The sequence below is a fragment of the Ranitomeya imitator genome, chromosome 10, assembly GCF_032444005.1.
Source record: "Ranitomeya imitator isolate aRanImi1 chromosome 10, aRanImi1.pri, whole genome shotgun sequence".
Taxonomy (NCBI): Eukaryota; Metazoa; Chordata; class Amphibia; order Anura; family Dendrobatidae; genus Ranitomeya; species Ranitomeya imitator.
In genome coordinates, this window is record NC_091291.1 from 93,650,758 (window position 1) to 93,665,296 (window position 14,539).

Sequence of the window (14,539 nt, forward strand, 5' to 3'; positions counted from 1 at the left end):
ATAAAAAATATTGCTATACTCACCCTCGGACGCGCCCTGGTACTAACCGGCAGCCTTCCTTCCTTAGAATCAGCGCGTGAAGGGCCTTAGATGACGTCGCGGCTTGTGATTGGTCGCGCGACCGCCCATGTGACCGCTCGCGCAACCAATCACAAGCCACGACGTCACCGAAGGTCCTTCAAGCGCTGATTCCTAGGAAGGAAGGCTGCCGGAAAGAAGCAGGGCGCGTCCGAGGGTGAGTATATTCCTATTAGGTATATACTCACCCTCAGGCGTGTCCGAGGGTGAGTATATTCCTATTAGGTATATACTCACCCTCGGGCGCGTCCGAGGGTGAATATATTCCTATTAGGTATATACTCACCCTCGGACGCGCCCTGCTTCTTTCCGGCAGCCTTCCTTCCTAAGAATCAGCGCTTGAAGGACCTTCGGTGACGTCGCGGCTTGTGATTGGTCGTGCAAGCGGTCACATGGGCGGTTGCGCGACCAATCACAAGCCCCGACATCATCTAAGGCCCTTCACGCGCTGATTCTAAGGAAGGAAGGCTGCCGGTTAGTACCAGGGCGCGTCAGAGGGTGAGTATAGCAATATTTTTTATTTTAATTCTTTATTTTACACTTAAATATGGATTCCGATACCGATTTCCGATATTGCAAACATATTGGAACTCGGGATCGGAATTCCGATACCAGATTCAGAAGATCGACAACCTCATGGCCAACCCCACACAGGGGTCGGGTCGGGTTTCATGAAACCCGACTTTGCCAAAAGTCGGCGACTTCTGAAAATGGCCGACCCGTTTCGCTCAACCCTAATGACAACCCAAAACATCCAAATAACCCTGATCAAAAGTTCACATGCCCCATTTCTTAATACCGTGAATTGCACCCTCTAACATCAATGACAGCTTGAAGTCTTTTGTTGTAGTTGTGGATGAGATTCTTTATTTTCTCAGATGGTAAAGCTACTCACTCTTCTTGGCAAAAAGCCTCCAGTTCCTTTAAATTCTTGAGCTGTCCAGCATGAACTGCGCAATTGAGGTCTCTCCAGACTGGCTCAATCATATTGAGGTCAGGAGACTGAGATGATCACTCCAGAACCTTCACTTTGTTCTGCTGTAGGCAATGACAGGTCGAATTGGCCTTGTGTTTTGGAGTGATGTCATGTCGGAACATCCAAGTGCGTCCTATGCGCAGCTTCCGGGCTGATGATTGCAAATTTGCCTCCAGTATTTGCTGATAACATTCTGCATTAATCTTTCCTTCAACTTTGACCATAGTTCCTGGGCCTTTGCAGCTCACACATCCCCAAAACATCAGCGATCCTCCTCCGTGCTTTACAGTAGTAATGATCTTCCTTTCATCATAGGCCTTATTGACCACTCTCCAAGTGTAACGTTTATGGTTGTGGCCAAAAAGTTAGATTTTGGTTTCATCGCTCCAAATTACCTTGTTCCAGAAGTTTTGAGAATGGTCTCTGTGCTGTTTTGCGTATTGTAGGTGAGATACTTTGTGGCATTTGAGCAGTAATGGCTTTCTTCTGGCGACTCGACCATGCAGCCTATTTTTCTTCAAGTGCCTCGTTATTGTGCATTTTTAAACAGTCACACCGCTAGTTTTCAGAGAGTCTAGTATTTCAGCTGTTATTTGTGGGTTTTTCTTTGCATCCCGAAAAATTTTCCTTTCAGTTGTGGACGAAATTTTTGTTAGTCTACCTGACCGTGGTTTTGTTTTTACAGAACCCCTGATTTTCCTTTTGTTAATCACTGTTTGAACACTGCTGACCTGGCATTATCAATTCCTTGGATATCTTTTTTATCCCTTTCCTGATTTATACAGTTCAACTACTTTTTCCCTTTGATCCGTTGACAATTCTTTTGCTTTCCCCATGACTCACAATCCAGAAACGTCAGTGGCTAGATGAAAGATGCAAGAGTATGTCTGGATCCCAGAAACTCACTCAGCTTTTATGCACACACTGACAAGCAAACAGGTCACAGGTGAGGATGTTACCTTTAGTAGCCATTCAAACCCATTTGTGTCAACTTCTGTGCATGTTATCAGGCCAAAATCACCAGGGTATGTAAACTTTTGATCAGGGTCATTTGGACGTTTTGGGTTGTCATTATGATTTAAAAAGAGAAAACACAGTTGTTTGACAATAAATGGCTTCTTCTAGCCACTAACCATGAGTGGTGTTATCATTCATACAGTTGTGGCCAAAAGTATTGACACCCCTGCAATTCTGTCAGATAATACTCAGTTTCTTCCTGAAAATGAATGCAAACACAAAATTCTTTGTTATTATTATCTTCATTTAATTTGTCTTAAATGAAAAAACACAAAAATAATTTTCCTAAAGCCAAATTGGATATAATTCCACACCAAACATAAAACAAGGGTGGACAAAAGTATTGGCACTGTTCGAAAAATCATGTGATGCTTCTCTAATTTGTGTAATTAACAGCACCTGTAACTTACCTGTGGCACCTAACAGGTGTTGGCAATAACTAAATCACACTTGCAGCCAGTTGACATGGATTAAAGTTGACTCAACCTCTGTCCTGTGTCCTTGTGTGTACTACATTGAGCATGGAGAAAAGAAAGAAGGCCAAAGAACTGTCTGAGGACTTGAGAAACCAAATTGTGAGGAAGCATGAGCAATTCTCAAGGCTACAAGTCCATCTCCAAAGACCTGAATGTTCCTGTGTCTACTGTGCGCAGTGTCATCAAGAAGTAGCCCATGGCACTGTGGCTAAATGGGGTTGGGACCATCAGCTGTGTATCCATCAGACTTCTGCACAACACAACTGATGGTCCCAACCCCATTTATAAGGCAATAAATCCCACTTATTAAACATGACAGGGCGCACCTGTAAAGTGAAAACTATTCCCGGTGACTACCTCTTGAAGCTCATCAAGAGAATGCCAAGAGTGTGCAAAGCAGTCATCAAAGCATAAGGTGGCTACTTTGAAGAACCTAGAATATAAGACATATTTTCAGTTGTTTCACACTTTTTTGTTAAGTATATAATTCCACATGTGTTAATTCATAGTTTTGATGCCTTCAGTGTGAATGTACAATTTTCATGGTCATGAAAATACAGAAAAATCTTTAAATGAGAATGTGTGTCCAAACTCATGTTCAGCATATGATGCTTATGCTGTAACTTAGTGTCAAACCAGTCACATAGTCTAAATGAAGTCTAGCAGAATTAGACATGTCTGGAGTAAGAGCATGTCTTGTAGAGAGGAACCCTACAACCCTTGTTAGAAGTGGTGGTAGAAACAGATTGTAGATGATCTGTGACTGATTTTGGAAGCTCCTGCATTGGCTATACTACTGTTTGTTCACTACTTCAACAGCAAATGTAGTTGGATCGCCCCCAGACACAGGGCCACGCGTTTCGGTACCGGGCCCCTCTGGTTCGGTTCTGAGGCTGTCACGGTGGCTAGGCCCAGTCCGCGACCCTGCTAAGGGCCGTCCAATAAAAGTAGTGGAACAGTCTGTTAGGGGTTCGTGACGCCACCTGTGGTGTTCGGTCAGTGTGACCGACGCTGCTATGGGGTCCACTGGGGTGATGGAATGGCAGCCGGATGGTATAACTTCCCACAGGTGAAGTATGTCCCCAGGGCTTCCCAGTGGTGTAGGTGGCGATGGTGTGAGGTGCAGTCAATAATGAGGACACAAGGTTGCAGTCTCTTTACCTCTTTACTGAAGGCCTCAGGATCCTCTATCCAGAGTACATTTAACAGGGCTCTCAGAGACCGGCCGGTCCGATGGGCACATCCAGAGTTTCCTTCACAGATGGAAATCGTTGCCTACCAATAGCGCCTGTGTGTTGTAGTCCTATCCTGATGAGCATTCGGAATAGTCCTCACAACTGCTGTTCTCGTTCGTTCGTTCTCTACAGCTCTCTCTCGTTCTTTGGTTCCAGATGTTACTAGTTTCTAATGTCCCCCAGGTATGTTATGGCTAGGACGCCACCCGTATGACGGGAAGGCTTGGAGGTCTTCCGGGACCCTAGAGACGCCCCTCTCCCAATGTTGCCCCCTATGTCTTCGTAGGTGTAGTAAGGTAGACAACCAACCTATGACTAGCTGTCCAGCGGAGTTTGAAGTAAGGCCTGGAGTCAGTTACTCCTACGGTGTTCCGGCCACCGACTACGCGCCTCAGTAAGATGTTGCCTCTCTCTCTCTCGGCACGACTCTTACTGGCTCTCCTTTGTGCTTGATCTCGTTTACACGGTTCCACAATATCCTTCCCTTCGTGTCTCTTTCTTAGGATACCGCCGCAGGGTGTGCAGGCTCGGTTCCGTTACGTTCTGCTCTGTTCGCTAGGCACCTGCCAGGTTCCCACGCCCGACAGGGGCCCCCCTGTGCCTTCTCCCTGCAACACCCCCTGCTACGGGATGTTGCCTGGTTCCAACCCAGTCAGCTTCTGACTAACTTCCCCCCCAACCCCTAGTTTTACCAGTGTGAGGAGTGGCCCAATAAATAAAGCCTTTTTCTCCCCCTAGTGGCCGGAGTGTGAAGTGTAATGTGTTCTGGTGATACCTGGTCAGGAGAACTCCTTAGTGCCATCAGACGTACCGCTACTCCCCTTAGCGGCAGAGTGCCATACTGCAACGACCAGGTCTCTGGGGCGCTGCATATTTAATTTCAGGTTTGATCATTTTCACACTAAATGTCCATTTTCATCTTAGATTTTAAATCTGAAGGGCAAACCGGGTAGGATAACCACAACAGCCACATTTCGGAAGCTGACAGCTGGTAACACTATACTGCATATATTCAGCACTCACCTTTGACACATGACTACAGGGTTATTCCCCAAATCACAATGTGGTCTAATATTAATAATTCCGCTCTGTTGATGCATATGCCAGATGATTGACTTATGCTATATGCATCCATGGAGTAGCATTTTGCAATTTGACAACACTGATCCGTCAGCTGCAGATTAGTTGAATTTATGATGCAAAGACTTTATGCAGCTATATTTATTTAGATGACAGAAGATACAATTGGTCAGGCAGTGTATTGCACAAGAGAATTGAGCGAATAGAAGCAGAAGGAAAATTCTACACTTAGAATAGCTTGATGATAACTCAAAGAGCTAGGAGTAAAGAAAAGAGGTGAGGGGTCTGCAGCAGTAAGGAGAAGCAGGGTGCTGCTGAGAAATGTAAGTGTAAGAATAGAACCACCCATACAGCTATGAACAGCTGAATGTACAGATGGCGAGACAGAGATTAACAAAGACACAAAGGTACAATAAAGAAATGTTATATTGAGTTTAACCTGTTTATTAACAATAAGTATGCATTTACTGTGCTTTGTGAAAAATAATGTGTTTGTGGGAATAACCCTTTAAGTCTATTTCTGTTGGTGAGCTCAACACAGCCAAAAAAAATAACAGTAACCCTGATGGTATCTCACAGGAATCAAATTGGATTTGTACTGGGCATCCGTAATGAATCTTGGAATAAGCCAAGAGTGTGGTTTAATCTAAAAACTGCAAAAGATTTGCTAACTGGCTTAGGATCAAGACGGAGTCTAAACCAATTTTAGTGTTACAATGTAGCCCTTAGTTCCCCTTCATGGAACATATGTTACAGAGAAATATGTCCATCTTGTTTGAAGATTCAAGTCTTGAATAATGGATGAAAAGTTGTATCTAGAAGAACTCCCATATCAGCCAACATGTTGTTTCCTAGTCTTTTTATATCTACAAAGAAAAAAACACTCCTGGCTTAAGCATAAAGGATTTTATAGGTTCGGGTTTGTGAAGCTTATTCTTATACTTTTCCTCATAAAGATTTTTTAAGACTTAAAAAATTCTCATTCTTACCCTACCAACAATTATGTTATCTTATAATATCTTATCTTAGAATATGGATTATTTACTCTATGGTAATGAGTGTATCAGTGGCAAAAAAGAAGATTAAGAAGACTAAAAACACATATTTTGGACATCTCAACTTTGCTAATTCACCAACAGGTGGAGGTGCATTAAATAATAAAGGTCTCACAGCCATTGGTTTGAGACATTTTAGTATATTGCACGCTGCACCCTTAAGAAGGTGAGAGCATGCACTTCCTAAGGATATTGCTCGGGGATCTGCGAGCTATGCACAGACCCTTGGTGGCAGCAGCAGCAAGAGGAGAGGGAGGAGGTGTGTGATGGGGGGCAGCAGCAGTGATTAAGTTGGCATCCCTGCCTGGGGAGGTAGTAAGCATGCAGGGGATGCAAGAGCTATAGTACCCCTCCTTTACACACTCGCTTCCTCAGGCCTGCAAGAAATCTCTCCAGGAGGAGAGGGGCAGGGATGTTCTCCCTATGCTCCCACGGCATTTCATCAGGACTTAACCCCTTCCAATCAACAAGAAAAAAGGTTTTTCTCTTGCCATCTTGGTGGCTAGAACATCCTGTACCTCAAAAACATCTTCAGTGCTGACAGGAACAGGAGTTGTACCTGGGTCCTTGACTTGACTGAAGACAATGAAATGATTGGAGAAATATAGAGAGGCCGGGGGTTTGAGTTTGTAAACTACAGCATTAATTTGTTTGAGAACATCGAATCTGACCGATGAAGTGAGGACCCAATTTATACGAGGGTAGCTTGAGATTAGAGATGGGCGAACCTGAACAGTAAAGTTCGACGTCCATAACGAACACCTACTGTTCGGGTATGGGCATCAAATACAGACTTTACCAGGAAGTCTGTGTTACTGATCGGGTTCGGCTGCCTGAACACCAAGTGTTTTTCACGTTATCATGTGCATGACAGTGCAGCAAACACAACTTCTGATTGGTGGTGAAATCATCCCCGCTGGTCAGAGAGCCACAGTTCCTACACTGTCAAAAGACAGCATGTGTGCTGAGCTGTGATTGGAGGTTTAAAATTCACCTATGGTCACTGGTGTCAGCTAATGAGACTATTGCTCCCATCAGCCGATGTCTGCTACCGCTAATAACTGTGAGTGGAGGAGTGGCTGATGGGAGTATTCATCAACCGGCTACTGCACTGTAAATAAATATTTTTTTTAAAAAATGGCATGGATCTCCTGTATTTTAGATAACCAGTCAGGCAACTGACAGCTGGGGGCTGCAACCCTCAGCTGTCAGCAAGGCTGGTTATCAAGAATAGAGAGATGCCCATGCCGTTTTTTTTTAAATTATTTAAATAAATAATTTTTAAAAAATAGCATGGGGTCCCCCCATTTTTGACAACCAGCCTTGCTAAAGCTGACAGCTGGGGTCTGATAGTCTCAGACTGGTAAAGAGCCAAGGACGTTGCCCCCTCAGCCTAAAAATAGCAGCCCACAGCAGCCCAGAAAAGATGCATCTATTAGATGTGACAATTATTATTATTATTATACATTTTTATAGCGCCATTTATTCCATGGCGCTTTACATGTGAATACGGGGCAAATATAGACAAATACATTAAACATGAGCAGATAACCAGGCACACGAGTACATAAGGAGGGAGGACCCTGCCCGCGAGGGCTCACAGTCTGCAGGGGGTGGGTGAGGATACACTAGGAGAGGGAAGAGCTGGCTGTGCGGCTGTTCAGTAGGTTGAGGATCACTGCAGGCTGTAGGCTTGTCGGAAGAGATGAGTCTTCAGGTTCTTTTTGAAGGTTTCTATGGTAGGCGCGAGTCTGATGTGTTGGGGTAGAGAGTTCCAGAGTATGGGGGAAGCACGGGAGAAGTCTTGGATGCGGTTATGGGAAGAAGAGATGAGAGGGGAGTAGAGAAGGAGGTCTTGGGAGGATCGGAGGTTGCGTGTAGGTAGGTACCGGGAGACCATGTCACAGATGTATGGAGGAGACAGGTTGTGGATGGCTTTGTATGTCAGTGTGAGGGTTTTGAACTGGAGTCTCTGGGCGATAGGAAGCCAGTGAAGGGCTTGACACAGGGGAGAGGCTGGGGAATAGCGGGGTGACAGGTAGATTAGTCGGGCAGCAGAGTGTAGGATGGATTGGAGCGGTGCCAGAGTGCTAGAGGGGAGTCCAGAGAGTAGGAGGTTGCAGTAGTCGAGGCGGGAGATGATAAGGGCATGCACTAGCGTTTTTGCAGTGTTGCGGTCAAGGAAAGCATGGATCCGGGAAATATTTTTGAGTTTGAGACGACAGGAGGAGGCAAGGGCTTGGATATGTGGCTTGAAAGAGAGTGCAGAGTCGAGGATCACCCCGAGGCACCGGGCGTGTGGGACTGGGGATAGTGAGCAGCCATTGACATTGATGGATAGGTCTGGTGGAGGGGTAGAGTGAGATGGGGGAAAGATGATGAATTCTGTTTTGTCCATGTTCAGTTGTAGAAAGCGAGCAGAAAGAAGGCTGAAATGGCAGACAGACAGTGCGGGATTTTGGTAAGCAAGGAGGAGAGGTCAGGTCCGGAGAGGTAGATCTGCGTGTCATCAGCGTAGAGATGGTACTGCAAACCGTGGGATTCTATGAGCTGTCCCAGGCCGAAAGTGTAGATGGAGAAGAGTAGGGGACCTAGAACAGAGCCTTGAGGAACACCGACTGACAAGGGGCGAAGTGAGGAGGTGGTGTGGGGGAGGGAGACACTGAATGTTCGGTCTGTCAGATAGGTGCTTTGCTGGTGCTTTGCCCAGCTCTTCCAACTTGCCCAGTAGCAGTGGGAAGTGGGGTTAATATTTGTGGGGTTGATGTCACCTTTGTATTATTTGGTGACATCAAGCCCATGGATTAGTAATGGAGAGGGGTCTATAAGACACCTATCATTTACTAATCCTATAGTTGAATGGTAAATAAACACACATCCAAAATACTTGCAAAAAAAACTAAACAAACTTTTACTTTTTAATTTAAAAATAACAAACACAGTTATACTCACCTAACGTGTAATTCCACTGAATCCCTCATCGCCTGTAAGGAAAAAAAAAGCAACAATATCCCTCACCTATCAGTCGTTCTGTCCCACACTGTAATCGATGTCAGGGCGATAAAGAGTTTTCAGCCTGGACAGTGCCAAGATGTGACCGTCCAGGCTAAGAACCACTGGTGACTGAACTGCTGCGAGTGCAGCCTCAAAGACCAGCCGTTACATCTTCGAGGTTACCGCCGGTCACTGAGGCAGCGTCCCCAGCCAGGCTGAACTGCTATGACCTCGGTGAGATCCCTGTTAGTGACTTGTGTTTTGCTTTATTGCAAATAATATACTTACCATACAACTATAGCATTAGTAATGGATAGGTGTTTTATAGATGCCTCTTCACTAGTAAACGTGGGCTTGATGTCATCGGAGAATACAAAGGTGACATCAAACCCACAAATATGAACCCCACTTGCTACTTCTACAAGGCAAGTGGGAAAAGCCAGGCAAAGAGCCAGAATTGTCGCATCTAATAGATAAATTTTTTCTGGGCGGCTGCTGGCTGCTATTTTTATGATGGGGGCAATATCCATGGCCCTGTACCAACCTGAGCATACCAGCCCCCAGCTGTCCGCTTTAGCAAGGCTGGTTGTCAAAAATGGGGGGACCACATACTGTTTTTTAAAATTAGCTATTTAAAAACATAAAAAATACGGCGTGGGGACCCCTCTGTTCTTGATAACCAGTCTTGCAGAGGCTGACAGCTGAGGGCTGCAGCCCTCAGCTGTAAGTTTTGCCTGGCTTGTTATAAAAAATACAGCAGACCCACAACATTTTTTTTTAATTATTTATTTACAGCACAGGATCCAGCTTATGAATACTCCCATCATCTGCTACTGCTCTCGCTGTTATTAGTGGCAGCAGGTGGATGGCTGATAGGAGCAGTAGTCCCATCAGCTGATCCCAGTGACCGGAGGTGAACTTTATACCTCAAATCACAGCTGAGCACTCAGGATGTCTTTTAACAGCATGGAAACCGCAGCTTTCTGACAATCGGGCATGATTTCACTATCGATCAGAAGCGGAGTTTGCCACGCTGTCATGCACATGACAGTGTGGCAAACACTGGATGCTTGGGCCCCCATTCAAGTGAATGGGGTTTGGTTTCAGGTTCGGGTACTGTTCTGGTACCCAAATCTGAACATTTGTAACTGTTTGGCTGAACTTGCCTGACCTGAACATCCAGGTGTCAGCCCATCTCTACTTGAGATGGACATATTTTGACGAAAGCCAAACCTTTTTCCCACGGCACAAGAGAGGCGGGTCCAGACCTCTCTTGTCTGTGTGTCTCTTCATCTATTCGGAAGATTTCATTAAACAGGTCTTGGTGTCCTCCCAGATCTTAGAGAAGCCCTTTAGGAGAGTTTCAGTGGCAGAAATGTCTGTGGTAGCAGACACAGGAAATGGAATATTGGAGTGTTGACCATACACCATGAAAAACAGGGATTTAGCTGTGGATTCGCTCACATGGTTGCTGTATGAAAATTTGGCCCAAGGCAGGAGTTCAGCCCAATCATGGTGGTGAGCATTGAAAAAATGCCACAGGTAGTTGGTCAGAATCTAGTTAACCCACTCTACCTGGCTATTGAAGTGCGGATGGAGGCTATATAGCGGAGTATAATGGGTCAGAAGTCCATTTCTATATGCTGCCAGGGAGAAGATGGTACTGGTAACAGAAGTGACCAGCTGCTCAGAAGCTGTTTCAGAGTCTTATTCTGGGCACAGAAGGGACAGGCCGAGGTGAAATCTGCAATATCCTTGCACAGTGATGGTCGCCAATAGTACCGTAAAATGAGAAGGGGTGTTTTCTTCTATCCAGCATGACCAGTCAGTTTGGACAAGTGATCCCAGTGAAGCACCCATTTCCTGTGCGGTTTGGAGGCAGAGGTTTTTCAAAGTGCAACCCAAGACATGTCCAGTGGAGCAACAATAAGCATTATGGAGGGTTCAATGATGCTCTAAGACTCCTCCTCCTTGTCTGAAGACAGAAAAGACCTGAAAAGCATGTCTGCTTTTATGTTTTTGTAGAATGAAAAGCAAAGACCACCTGGCTTGACGCATATTTAGGCTCTGCGGACTGCAAGTAGGTCAAGTTCTTATTGCCCTTGTAGATAATTACACGATGAACTGCTCCTTCAAGTAGAAAGCTCAACTCCTCTAGAGCCAGTTTTTTCACCAAGAATTCTCCATTGCCTATCAAGTAGTTGTGTTCTGGGGCTGATAAGGCCTTAGAAAATAAGCCGCAGCTCCACATATGGCCGAAAAGAGACTTCTGGGTGAGCACAGCTCTGGCACTGGAGGAGGAGGCATCCATTTCCAAAAATAATTGCTTATTGTTGTAAGGATGGTGCAGAACTGGAGCAAAGACAAACGCCTGTGTTAAGGAGACAAAGGAGCTTTCAGCATCTGGGGTCCACATCATGGGGAGGGTCTCCTTGTGGGTCACGGCAGAGATTGGAGCAGTCCGAGAGGAGAAATGCAGCATAAACTGACAATAGTAATTAGCAAATATGAGGAACCGCTGGATTGCCTTCAGACCGGGGCCATTTCAGAACAGTGGATACTTTCTAGGGGTGGTGTTTTCGCATCACATTACATGCCCACCGCAAGTCAAGTTTGACAAAGACTCTGGAACCTTTGAGATGATCAACAGCTCTGATATGAGAGTTAGAGGATATTTATTTTTGACCTTTATCAAATTGAAATCCCTACAGTTTATACAGTGAGCCGTCCTTTTTCTTTACAAAGAAGAATCCTGCTCCAGCTGGGGAGGAATTCCCTGGCTAGGTTCTCCATATATTCGGACACGGCTTAGGTTTCACCCTGGAGCAGATGATAGATACGGCCTCGTAGAGGAAAAGAGCCAGGAAGGAGGTCTATAGGGCAATTGTATGACCTGTGTGGTGGTAGTGTCTCCGCCTCCTTTTTATCAAAGATAAACACATAAATCCAATAAGCAGGAGGCAGGCCAAGTTAATTTGATGGAGCAGGCAGAGGTTTGTCAAAACGAATTGAAACTAGGCACCTCTCGTAACAGGCCTGGCCCCAACGGAGTACTTCTCTGGATTTCCAATCTAAGACAAGGTCATGTTTTTGTAACCATGGTAGGCTCAGGAGCATGCGATGGGACAGACTAGACAGTCCATAAAGAGAGACTCACTCAGAGTGCAACATTCTGACCTAAAGTTCCACAGGCTTGGAAACAAAACGATCGACCTCGGAACGAGGTTTTTCATCCACTTATGATACCACCAATGGATTCTGTAGACATTGGATCAGGATCTGAAACCACTCCATAACGGCAAGTTGAATGAAATTTCTTGCGGAAGAGGGTGGAAGTGCGCGCACCTAAACACAGTGCCTGGGGATCTGCAAGCCGTGTGCAGATCCCAGGCAGCAGCAGCAGCAGCCAAAGCAGATGGAGGAAGTCCGGGATGAGGACCCACAATACTTGTTCAGATCCCCAGACAGTTCTTTGCCATGAGGTAACATGTTAACCTTCCAGTAACCAGTATGAGAGAGTGAGAGCGATAACACCAAATTTTACACACCTGCTCCCCATTCACACCTGAGACCTTGTAACACTGATGAGTAACCAGGAAGGGAAAATGGCTTATTGGGCAAAATTTGGCCATTTTCACTTAGGGGTGTACTCACTTTTGTTTCCAATGGTTTAGACATTAATGGCTGCGTGTTGAGTTATTTAAAGAGCACACCAAATTTACATTGTTATACAAGCTGTACACTGACTACTTTACATTGTATCAAAGTGTCATATCTTCAGTGTTTCAAATAGTTGACATCCAGCGCCTCTTTGGACGAATGATCCCAGGAAATCCAAGGTTTCTCAAAACCTCTATTTATTTCTTCATATTAAAAACAGGTAACAAAAAAGATCAGGCAGTTTGGATATACACATGATTTAAAAAAAGGCATAGAAAGAGATTTCTATTCCTTTTTTAAATCATGAGTGTATCCAAACTGACTGACCTTTTTTGTTACCTGATTTTAATATTAAGAAACAAATAGATGTTTTAAGAAACCCTGGATTTCCTGGGATCATTTGCCCAAAGAGGCGCTGGAGGTCAACTATTTGATGCATATCAACCTTCACTCAGTGGATCCGTGCAGCCTGGAGGACATATTAACCAGAGGAGGAGGTGAGCTAACAATCTCATTATATATATATATATATATATATATATATATATATATATATATATATATATATATAAATATATATATATATATCCAGTGTTGCCACATGAAAAGATATGATAAAATGTTTACAAAAATGTGAGTGCACAGTCCTGCTCATCGTTATTGGCACCCAGGAAGTTTAAGTACATAATGTGAATATCTCCGGAAAAAAATGAATCAAGTGGAACAGTTTTTTTGTATAGAGCACTCCTGTTAAATAAAAAAGAGCAAATGATAGACAATAATTTAAAACAAAAAAAGGGATGGTAACATAGAAAAACCTAAAGCTTGCTGTGACACTGGCATCCTTTACATTAGTTAGTATAGAAACACATTTTGACTCGCCAGTCGTAAGTCACATATGAGAAATACATGTGATTAATTGGTGGTTCCCATGTGACATGAATTAGCCAATGAATGATGACTTCAGTATTTTAAAAAGCCACATGTTAGGCCATGTTCATTGTCACAATGGTGAAAACAAAGGAGCTGTGTGAGGACATAAGAACTGCTATTATTAGCAAACACAAGACTTCCAAAGGGTACAAGGCCATCACAGTATTATTAAGGAGTTTGCCAAGCATGGAATCATAAAGAAGCTCCCTGGACGTGGGGAAAAGAGGAAAATTGACAAGACATGTCTTGGAAGGTTGGTGCGTATGGTGAAAAAAAATCCTGGTCAAATATCCAAAGGCCTGAAGGCCAACCTGGGGTCATGGTTTCAACACGTACCATACCCTGCACACCGAGCAGAGCTTTATGGGCGAAGGCCAAGGAAGAAACTATTGCTGAAGAAAAGACATAAAAAGGAAGGGCTGATCTTGCTAAAGAGTATCATGAGACACTACAAGCCTTCTGGAAAAATATTCTGTGGACAGATGAAATAAAAATACATCTTTTTGGCAATGCAAAGCAACAGTTTGTTTACAGATGGCAAAATGAAGCTTATAAGCAAAGGAACACCCTACCAACAGTTAAGCATGTTGGAGGATCTAAAATGCTGTGGGGTTGATTTGCTGCATGTGGTACTGGAGGTCTTGATCATATCACAACAATCATGAAATCAGAGAATTAAAGCAAAATGTCCTACCCAGTGTAAGAAAACTTGGTTCGAGTCGAAGATAATGGGACCTCCAGCAAGACAATGGCTCAAATGTACTGTTTTAAAATTGTCATTGAGTCCTGACCTCAATCACATTCAAAATCTTTGTGGTGAGCTGAAATCTACCAATGGGAAAAAAACACTGCAAACACTGCAAATAATCAGGAGCTTGAATAAACTGCAAAGGAAGAGTGGGAGAAGATACCAGCTGAGAAGTGCAAGAAGCTCATAGATGGCTACAAAAAATGTTTGGAGGCTGCCATCAATGCCAAAAGGTGTGCAACCAAGTATTAATTATGGGTGCCTTTATTGTTGTTTATTCTGTTTAT

The 14,539-nt window shown here is 44.2% G+C and overlaps 1 protein-coding gene across 2 annotated transcripts in view; it reads right to left on the reverse strand.

Annotated features, from left to right (window-relative positions):
- Nucleotides 1-14,539, reverse strand: part of MMEL1 (membrane metalloendopeptidase like 1) — a 469,687-nt gene that overhangs the window by 62,722 nt on the left and 392,426 nt on the right. The gene's annotated exons all lie outside the window — the stretch shown is intronic.